Source organism: Neophocaena asiaeorientalis, unplaced genomic scaffold, assembly GCF_003031525.2.
Source record: "Neophocaena asiaeorientalis asiaeorientalis breed wild unplaced genomic scaffold, Neophocaena_asiaeorientalis_V1.1 scaffold137, whole genome shotgun sequence".
NCBI classification, from domain to species: Eukaryota; Metazoa; Chordata; class Mammalia; order Artiodactyla; family Phocoenidae; genus Neophocaena; species Neophocaena asiaeorientalis.
The window spans coordinates 600624-610761 of NW_020171804.1; the positions used below are offsets into that span (position 1 = coordinate 600624).

The 10138-nt window shown below is 41.7% G+C and overlaps 1 non-coding gene across 1 annotated transcript; it reads right to left on the bottom strand.

Annotated features, from left to right (window-relative positions):
• Positions 1 to 4832: 4832 nt before the first annotated feature.
• LOC112401941 (U6 spliceosomal RNA) lies at positions 4833 to 4940 on the bottom strand. The gene has a single exon (XR_003003659.1). It is a non-coding gene; the product is annotated as a U6 spliceosomal RNA (small nuclear RNA).
• Between the last annotated feature and the right edge of the window lie 5198 nt (positions 4941 to 10138).

Genomic DNA, 10138 nt, shown 5'->3' on the forward strand with positions numbered 1-10138 from the left:
CAAAAAAAAACAAAAAGCCTGAAAAAAAAAAAAAAAAAAAAAAAAAAAGAAAGTCCGCATGCTGCAGCGAAGATCCATTGTGCCTCAACTAAGACCCGGTGCCGCCAAAAATAAATAAATAAATATTAAAAAGAAAAAAATCTCTGGAGGTTTATGCCAGATCCCAGCGGCTGGGCAGCTATTTCCATGAGCCAGAACCTGCCAGGTTCTAATGAGGTCAATCAGGATGCAGTATCCGCCTACTTACTACATTCAGCTTTGTGATTCTGAGGCTGGGACTCTGCAAACATTTCTGCTTTGCCTTCTGCTTCCCTGCTAGGCTTTGCCAGTAGGGAGCACTAGAGGGAAACTCCAAGAGTGGAGGAGGGAGAAGGGACTTTTTCCTTTCTGTGTGCTTTCTGTTCCTCCGAGCATCATCACCCAGCCAATGCTTCTTTACTCTGGCAGCAGCAGTTCCTTTGGTAGGAGCAGCTAAATCAGCTTTTCTAACATTTGTGAAACCAGCCTCATTGCTCCCTCCCCCTTGACGAGCAACCAGCCAGCTCCTTCCTTAGAGGTTTGAGTTCTTCCTAGCTTCACAGGGCCCTTCCTCTAGGTTTCTAAGGTTTTCCCTTTGTTTCTTCAAGGTAACTGCTATTTGTTAACCTCTATGACACCTTAGAGTTCTCTTTTCACCCTTTAACAGTTAACTTTGTATTCAGTTACCAATACTTTGTTAGTTCTCTCTGTTCAAATAACTGGTGTTTTCTGCAACCTGAATGGACCTTGACTGATAAGCCTATGATATATATATTTCCAGTTTTTTATTATGGAAAGTTTTAAACATATACAAAGTAAAAATAGTAAAATGAACCTGATGTTCCCTTCACACAACTGTAATGATCATCAACTCATGGCCACTTTTGTTTTATTTTACATTCATATATACATCTGCCTCTCCCCTCACTGGATTATGTTGAAGCAAATCCAAAGTAAAGGAAAGGGGCAGCAAATATTTTTACAGGAAAATAGTTTCCTTACAAAAACCTTGGGTCATCTTGAATTTGTGCAATGTGCATGCATTGCTTACCTAAACAAGACAAAAAAGAAGAGCAAACAAAAAGCAAGCAGAATGAAGAAAAAAAGATTAGAGAGAAAAATAAATGAAATAGAGAAGAAAAACAATAGGAAAAAAATTAATGAAATCAAAAGTTGGTTCTTTGTAAAGTTCAACAAAATTGACAAATCTTTAGACTGAACAAGAAAAAAAGAAGATTCAAATTACTAAGAAGTTAAAGGGGAAATCACTACTGACCTTACAGAAATAAAAAGGACTATCAGGGAGTACTTTTGAACAATTGTGTGCCAGCAAATTAAATAACCTAGATGAAATGGGCAAATTCCTAGAAAGATATAATAAACTACCGAAACTGACTCAAGAAAAAAATAGAAAATCTGATAGACCTATGACAAGTAAATTGAATTAGTGACTTAAAATCTTCCTACAAAGAAAAGCCCAGTCTTCACTGTTGAATTCTATCAGATATTTAAAAAAGAATTAATACCAATCCATCACAAACTCTTCCAAAAAATAGAAGGGTACATTTCCCCTTTCATTATATAATGCCAGTGTTACTCTAATACCAAAATGAGATAAAGATACAACAACAAAAAACCCCACTGGCCAATATCCTTTTAATCCAATCAATATGCCATATTAATAGAATAACGGGCAAAGACCACATGATCCTCTCAATGGAGGCAGGAAAAGCATATAACAAAATGCAACACTCTTCATCAAAAAAACATTCAACAGCTAGGATTAGAAGGGAACTTCTTTAACCTGATATATGTCAGCTGAAAAACCCACAGCTAATATCATACTTAACAGTAAAAGAATACTCACTCCTGAGTTCTGGAACAACATGAGGATGTCTACTCTTGCCACTTTTATTTAACATTGTACTGGAGCTTCTAGTAAGGGCAATTAGGCAAGAAAAAGAAATAAAAGGCATCCAGATTGGAAAGGAAAAAGTTATCTCTTCACAGATGACATGATCTTGTATATATGGAAAATCTTAAGGAATCCACTAAAAAAGCTATTGAGGGACTTCCCTGGTGGTCCAGTGGTTAAGACGTCGCCTTCCAATGCAGAGGGTGTGGGTTCGATCCCTGGTTGGGGAGCTAGGGTCCCACATGCCTTGCGGCCAAAAGACCAAAACATAAAACAGAAGCAATATTGTAACAAATTCAATAAGACTTTAAAAATGGTCCACATCAAAAGAAAAAACTTGGGGGCTTCCCTGGTGGCGCAGTGGTTGAGAGTCTGCCTGCTGATGCAGGGGACACAGGTTCATGCCCCAGTCCCAGAAGATCCCACATGCCTCAGAGCAACTAAGCCTGTGCGCCACAACTGCTGAGCCTGTGCTCTAGAGCCCGTGAGCCACAACAACTGAGCCTGTGTGCCACAACTAGTGAAGCCCATGCACCTAGAGCCTGTGCTCCACAACAAGAGAAGCCACTGCAGTGAGAAGCCCGCACACCACAACGAAGAGTAGCCCCCACTTGACACAACTGGAGAAAGCCCACGTGCAGCAAGGAAGACCCAAAAGAGCCAAAAATGAATAAAAATTAAAAAGAAAAGCTTAAAAAAAAAAAAAGTCAATTGTGGGACTTCCCTGGTGGTTCAGTGGTGAAGAATCCACCTTACAATGCAAGGGACGCAGATTCGATCCCTGGTCAGGGAACTAAGATCCCACATGCCATGGGGCAACTAAGACCACGCGCCACAACTACTGAGCTCTCACGCCTCAACTAGAGAGCCTGTGTGCCATAGACTACAGAGCCCACGTGCTCTGGAGCCTGCACACCACAACTAGAGAGAAACCCACATGCCACACTGAAAGATCCCGCATTCCTCAACGAAGATCCCACGTGCCACAACTAAGACCCAACGTGCCAAAATAAGTAAAATAAAAAAAAAATAATAAAACTTTAAAAAAGTCAATTATATTCCATGTATTAGCAATGAATAAACTGAAAAGCACTTCCATTTATGATAGTATCTAAAAGAATAAAGTACTTGGGAGTAAATTTCACAAAAGAAGCACAAGACATACTTTGAAAACTACAAAACATTGGTGAAAAAAATTAAAGATCTAACCAGAATCTCAGCTTGCTTCTTTGTACTCATTGACAAAACCATCCTAAAATTCATATGGGAATGTAAGAGAGCAAGAATAGGCAAAATAATCTTGAAAAAGAATGAAGTTGGAGGACCCAATATTTCTCGATTTTAAAACTCATCTCTGCTTATTTTCATAAAAATATTACCTTTTAATAAATCAAAGTCTTGGGCAAATGCTAAATCTTGGACAAATGGGACACTGAGACAACAGACAAAAATGGGACTGTCTAGAACAAACACTACCTGTGGGAAGGTTGGAGATGGATGGAGACAGTTAAGAACAAGACTTCTCAATTTCCTTTTCATTTTCTTTTGATTTTGAAATACGTAAACGTCTATTTTAAAAGTTAAAGAGAGGGCTTCCCTGGTGGCGCAGTGGTTAAGAATCCACCTGCCAATGCAGGGGACGTGGGTTCGATCCCTGGCCCAGGAAGATCCCACATGCCGCAGAGCAACGAAGCCCGTGCGCCACAACTACTGAGCCTGAGCTCTAGAGCCTGCAAGCCACAACTACTGAGCCCACATGCCACAACCACCGAAGCCTGCGCGCCTAGAGCCCATGCTCCGCAACAAGAGAAGCCACCGCAATGAGAAGCCCACGCACCACAACGAAGAGTAGCCCCCACTTGCTGCAACTAGAGAAAGGCTGCGCGCAGCAACGAAGACCCAACACGGCCAAAAATAAATTTAAAAAAAAGTTACAGAGAAAAGCAAGAGATAAAATAGTGTATAGAATGCCATCTGGGGCTTCCCTGGTGGCACAGTGGTTGAGAGTCCACCTGCCGATGCAGGGGACACGGGTTCGTGCTCCGGTCCAGGAGGATCCCACATGCCGAGGATCCCACATGCTGCGGAGCGGATATTAAAAACAAAACAACCCACCTGTCTATAGTTTCTTCTTATTTTTAAAAATGTTTATTTATTTATTTGGTTGCATCAGGTCTTAGTTGCGGCACACAGGATCTTTGGTGCAGCATGTGGGCTCAGTAGTTGTGGTGCTCGCGGGCTTAGTTGCCCCGCAGCATGTGGGATCTTAGTTCCCCAACCAGGGATGGAACCTGTTTCCCCTGCATTGGAAGGTGGATTCTTAACCACTGGACCACCAGGGAAGTCCCTATAGTTTTTTTTTTAAAAACATCTTTATTGGAGTATAATTGCTTTACATTGTTGTATTAGTTGCTGCTGCATAACAAAGTGAATCAGCTGTACATATACATATATCCCCATATCTCCTCCCTCTTGCGTCTCCCACCCTCCCTATCCCAGCCCTCTAGGTGGACACAAAGCACTGAGCTGATCTCCCTGTGCTATGCAGCTGCTTCCCACTAGCTATCTATTTTACATTTGGTAGTATATATAAGTCTATGCCACTCTCTCACTTCTTCCCAGTTTACCCTTCCCCCTCCCCATGTCCTCAAGTTCATTCTCTACGTCTGCATCTTTATTCCTGTCCTGCCCCTAGGTTCTTCAGAACCTTTTTTTTTTTTTTTAGATACCGTATATATGTGTTAGCATACGGTATTTATTTTTCTCTTTCTGACTTACTTCACTCTGTATGAAAGTCTCTAGGTCCATCCACCTCACTACAAATAACTCAGTTTCGTTTCTTTTTATGGATGAGTAATATTCCGTTGTATATATGTGCCACATCTTCTTTACCCATTCAAAAAATATGGAATGCTTCACAAATTTGCGTTATCATCCTTGCGCAGGGACCATGCTAATCTTCTCTGTATTGTTCCAATTTTAATATATGTGCTGCCTAAGTGAGCATCCTATAGTTTCGTTTTAAACAATATTCTGAGGCTCCTCAGATTTGACTTGTAGTCAGTGAAAAGACAAAAGTATAAGAAATTCTCTTGTTATTCCAAGTAAAAAGTTTCTCAGCTTGCTGTAAAAGAAAAGGTTAGGATTATAGTATGTAATAGTTTAACACAGACATTTGGTCAAAAATGAGTAAGAAATATAAATTCTATTTTTTATTTATTTCTATAAAACCTATAGCTATCTTTTGGGTAGGTTCCTAGAAATGGAATTGCTGGATCAAAGGGTAACTTCTTAGGTAATGTTGCTAGGTATTGCCAAATGTTTTCACAGGGGATTTTGTGGTCCCACAGCAATATATGAATGTGCCTGTTTACCCACAGAATTGCCAATGGCTGCCAATGGAGTTTGTTGTCAGACGGTTGGGTTGTTTTTTTTTTTCCTCATCTGGTAGGTGGGAAATGGTATCTCAGTATAGCTTAAATTTTCATTTCTCTTATGAATGAGATTGAACCTATAACTATGGACCATTTGTATAACTTTTTTTCTATGGATTGTCTGTATCTATTTCTTATACACACGTGATTTGCTTTTTACCTTGATGTATTCAGAATCCCCAGGACCCAAATAAAGGATCCAGGAACTGCCATGGCAGAATAGTCATATTTTCTTAACTGTTGCCACTCTTTGCCTGTAAGTAAGGCTATAATGCCACAAAATAAATAGTTCTAGCACAGGGAACTGAAAAACTGCCAGTTATGGAGAGTTTAGCTCTTCTTCTGGGAACCTGGATCAGTCTGGAGAGTTGTCACTGGAACATTACGTGTGTCAGTCATCTATTAATATTGAATTTTAACAATGGTAGAGTACCTTCTCCTGAGCATAGTAACCCGTGTGCTCCTTGCTTCAAAGTTAGTACAGTGAAAACAATGCCCGGTCACTGAATCCTGGGAAGACCAAGTTTGTGGGCTTGATGGGCATGTGGAAAGGCCCCCTGTTGGGCCTAAAGAATCAAAGAATGACCACTGCCTCCTGCTCTACTCTGGAACACACCCTAGCAACTGTCAGGCCTGGTCCTTAGAGGGCAGATGAAAGCAGCTTTTAGGGAAAATAGAAGAGCTAGCCCCATCAAAGTGTGACCTTTGAAGGCTAAATGGTAGGTGCAGTGTAGAAACTCCAAAACAAAAGCCCCCCAAATTCCCCATAAACTTGTTTCTCGTCCACAAAAGAGAAAACCTTGAGCTGACGAAAGTTGGGGAGAGTTGAGCAGTTGTATCCGAAAGAGAACTTGCAGTCCCCACCAGAAAAGGTATGGTGTGGAATGAGGAGTAGACAAATGAAATCCCACTGCTCTGATGAGTCACTTTCCTGAGTGATGTCACCAGCTGGGTTTTCACTGCTGGAAAGTCAGCAGCTGCTGGACTAGAACATTCCACATTGCTGACAACAGATCTCCTTCCGTCAGAAGACTGTTTTCTTTTATTCTTCCTCAGAACCTAACATGCTTTCTCTTTTTACATTATTTATACTAGGGTGGGGAATCTGCCTTTCTGTCCTGAACTATGCATTATAGAGGACACTATATATTCATAGGGTGGTTTCTGAATTCTGAGCAAAATCTTCAAGGTCAGAAGCAGCTAGATGTAGGTATAATTTTTTTTAATGTACAGACAAAAATACCTCACTGTAGGTCTTATAACAAATTATTCATTAACAATAATTTCTTAACACAAAAGCTAAGGGTAACTGGGTCCCTGTACCCAGCTGAAAGAATTCTCAGCAATCACTTCATTTATTGATTTATTAATTTTATATGCAAGTTGTTTACCTGAAAGACAAATACACACAAAGTAGAACAGATCTATGAAATGCAACCAGCAAATGCTCCATTTATCAGAACTCACGGAATACAGACATTTTCTCTAAATCTGGAGGCTGGAGAGTTCTTTGTTTTACCACCAGAGAAGGTATATTTGCCTGTGCCAGATTGAATGGAACCTAAAATAATGAAAATTAAATTACTTTTCGTTAGAAAATACCACAGGAAACAGCCATCAATGTACCTAACATGAACTCCTTATTAAACCTATTTAGTTAATACATTTTTTTAAATATATATCAATACATACATAAATGTGATTCGCCATTTAATACTGTTGAGATTTTTTTAAACTATCAAAAAATTTCAAAAGGAGGTACGCTAAATTATTTAACAGTAGTTACCTTTAAGAAGTGGGTTTGGAGAAAGAGAGCACATTCATTTTTATTTCTTTACAGTGATTCTCTTCTGTTCACATTTGTTAAAATAAGTATGCATTAATTTTTAAAAAAATATTTATTTATTTGACTGCGCTGGGTCGTAGTTGTGGCATGTGGGATCTTTTTTTTAGTTCCAGCATGTGGGATCTAGTTCCCTGACCAGGGACTGAACCCAGGCCCCCTGCATTGGGAGCACAGACTCTTAACCACTGGACCACGAGGGAAGTCCCTGCATTAATTTTTATAATGAAGGAAAGTTTGGAGATTATAACTGCCAAAAACAATGCCCGTCAATTATGAGGGGTAGTGAATAAATGAGGCCAAGGACAGGGCAGTTTTGAGGGTGGGATATCTAGGGAGAGCTTCCTGGAAGAGTCTCGAAGTTGAGAAGATGGGGAAGCCTGTGTGATGGTTGTGTCTTGGCCAGTCCTGTACCGATGGGCTCGAGAGCTTTAGTCCATCCTCCCCAACCTCTGTTCTATAAACTACCCATGGGAATCCTGATCTATAGTTGAATAAATGGACCACTGCTCATTCTTACTGACTTGGCTATTTCTTGGTTTGACATCTAGGATAGGGAAAATACAAAATGACATAAAAGGAGCTATTTTCAGGTCCACATTGCTTTGTGTCACTGATTTCGTATTGAGTACCTATCTGGTTCCAGTCCACTCCGGCAATGTGACTTGTGTAACCATTTGTGTTCTGGCGAGGACATGATTTTAACAGATAGAGGGTGTGCTGTTGGTACTTACGATTAAATTGGGGATCCTAAGCTGTTTGCCCTGATAGAAGACTAGCATTTTATTTTTTAATCGTTGATACAAATGAATCAAATTGGCATGTTTTTCTTTTATCTTTTTTAAGTTGGGGAACTATTTTAAATTTTGTTCTCAGATACGTATCCTGAAAACAATGAGTGTGACCCACAGTTTCCACATCTGACTGCCTTCGGGCAGAAATCACATGAGGTTCTGCAGAGCTTGGTGGAATACCTGTGGATTCATCATGTGTCATCTTAGGCTCCTAGCATAGGCGTGTTCTCCTTTCTGCGGCAGTGTGGTATAGCGGATGAGAGAACCAATTTAGATGTGTGTTCACTCTTGCCACTGACTAGTTTGGAGCCCTTTATTGGGCCCACTGAGAGGTCTACCAGAGTACTACAGAAGAGAAGTTACCTCTTGAGTGGGGAATATCTTCTTTTATGGTTTCACTGCTGCTGTCTCTTTAAGGAGTAAAGGCCTGGGCCGGGAATGATGTTGCAAATCTCATTCTTTATTTCTCGACTGCCTGGATTGAGGCTTGGTTACTAGTGAGGGAGACTGGTTTACTCCGATCTCATTAGGAACCTCTCACTTAAAAAAAAAAAACATTTATTTATTTTGGTTGTGCCGGGTCTTAGTTGTGGCACGCGGGCTCTTCGTTGTGCCATGTGGACTCCTTAGTTGCGGCATGCGGGAATCTCGCTCGCCGACCAGGGATCGAACCCGGCCGCCCTGCGTTGGGAGTGTGGAGTCTTACCCTCTTGACCACCAGGGAAGTCCCTCTTCATCTTTTTTTTTTTTTAGACAATTTTTTAAAAATTTTATTTATTTATTTTTGCGTTGGGTCTTTGCTGCTGCGCGTGAGCTTTCTCGAGTTGAGGCGAGTGGGGGCTACTCTTCATTGCAGTGTGTGGGCTTCTCATTGCCGTGGCTTCTCTTGTCGTGGAGCACGGGCTCTAGGTGTACAGGCTTAGTAGTTGTGATGCGTGGGCTTAGTTGCTCCGCGGCATGTGGGATCTTCCCGGACCAGGGCTCGAACCTGTGTCCCCTGCATCGGCAGGTGGATTCTTAACCACTGCGCCACCAGGGAAGCCCCTCTTCATCTCTTCTTGATGGAGGCACGAGCAAGGAGGAGCACCTACTGGACCTGGTCAAAGCCCAGTGCTAGTGCTCACTACCCGTGAGCCTGGAGCCCGTGCCCTGGCGACGGGACCTCGCCCCTCCCAGGTCCTGACTGTACGATGAGAACACGGACCAGGGCTCTGAGCTGATTCTCCTACTCCTTCCTTCCTCTGTCCACCTACGCTGGGCCCACTTCCTCCCTGGGGTCTGGGGAAGCGACTTCTCAGGATTTGAGATTGCACAGAGGTGTTTCACTGAGGAGGGAGATATGTCTAGTAAGTTTGAGCTGCAACCCATCCTAGCCTCCTGGAGACCCAGGGTCACGTAAACCAGGACTTTTGAACCCTAAATATACCTCAGCCCAATGTGACTTAGTTCCTTCTAGTTCTTCCTAAAAGCTTTCTATTCTTTCTCCGGACTAAACTGTAAGTTCCACTCGGACCGTGGACCATATTTTCTACACCTAGTATATAATACATGGCATATAGTAGCTACCTAATAATGAACTGAATGAATGAATGTACAAACGGTATGACCTCACAAAGGTTATTTAAAAAGGTTTCATCACTGACCACCAGGTGGCTCTCATTTTCTTGAGAACCAAAGGCTTGGCTTCTCTGGGGAAACTAGACACTGTTGTAGGACCTTAGGATTTTTAAGTGTTAAAGATACTAGCTCAGTCACGCTATTAGTTTTTGACAGATTCGGGGATAGTACCTAGCTTACAACATCCACAATACCGAAACTATGAAGTAAAACCCCTATTCCTTGAGGCGCTGGCTCCAATAGAACTCCCCAGGTTATAGCCTGGCTACATCTAGTCCTTAAATTTGTTAGGTGACAACTTCATAGCAAGCTAAAAAATTCAGCGGGGCTATGGCAGAACTAATGCGTCAGGGTAAAGGCTGCCTGACCTCTGTCAGTTGGTGGCAAGTGAGGTAATTTTTACCAGAACTTTTGTGATTTCTGCAGCGAGTCTCAAAGAGTGATCCTCAACTAGCAGCATCAGCATCACCTGGGAACTTGTTAGAAATGTAGCTTCTCACCTTCCACCCAGACCTGC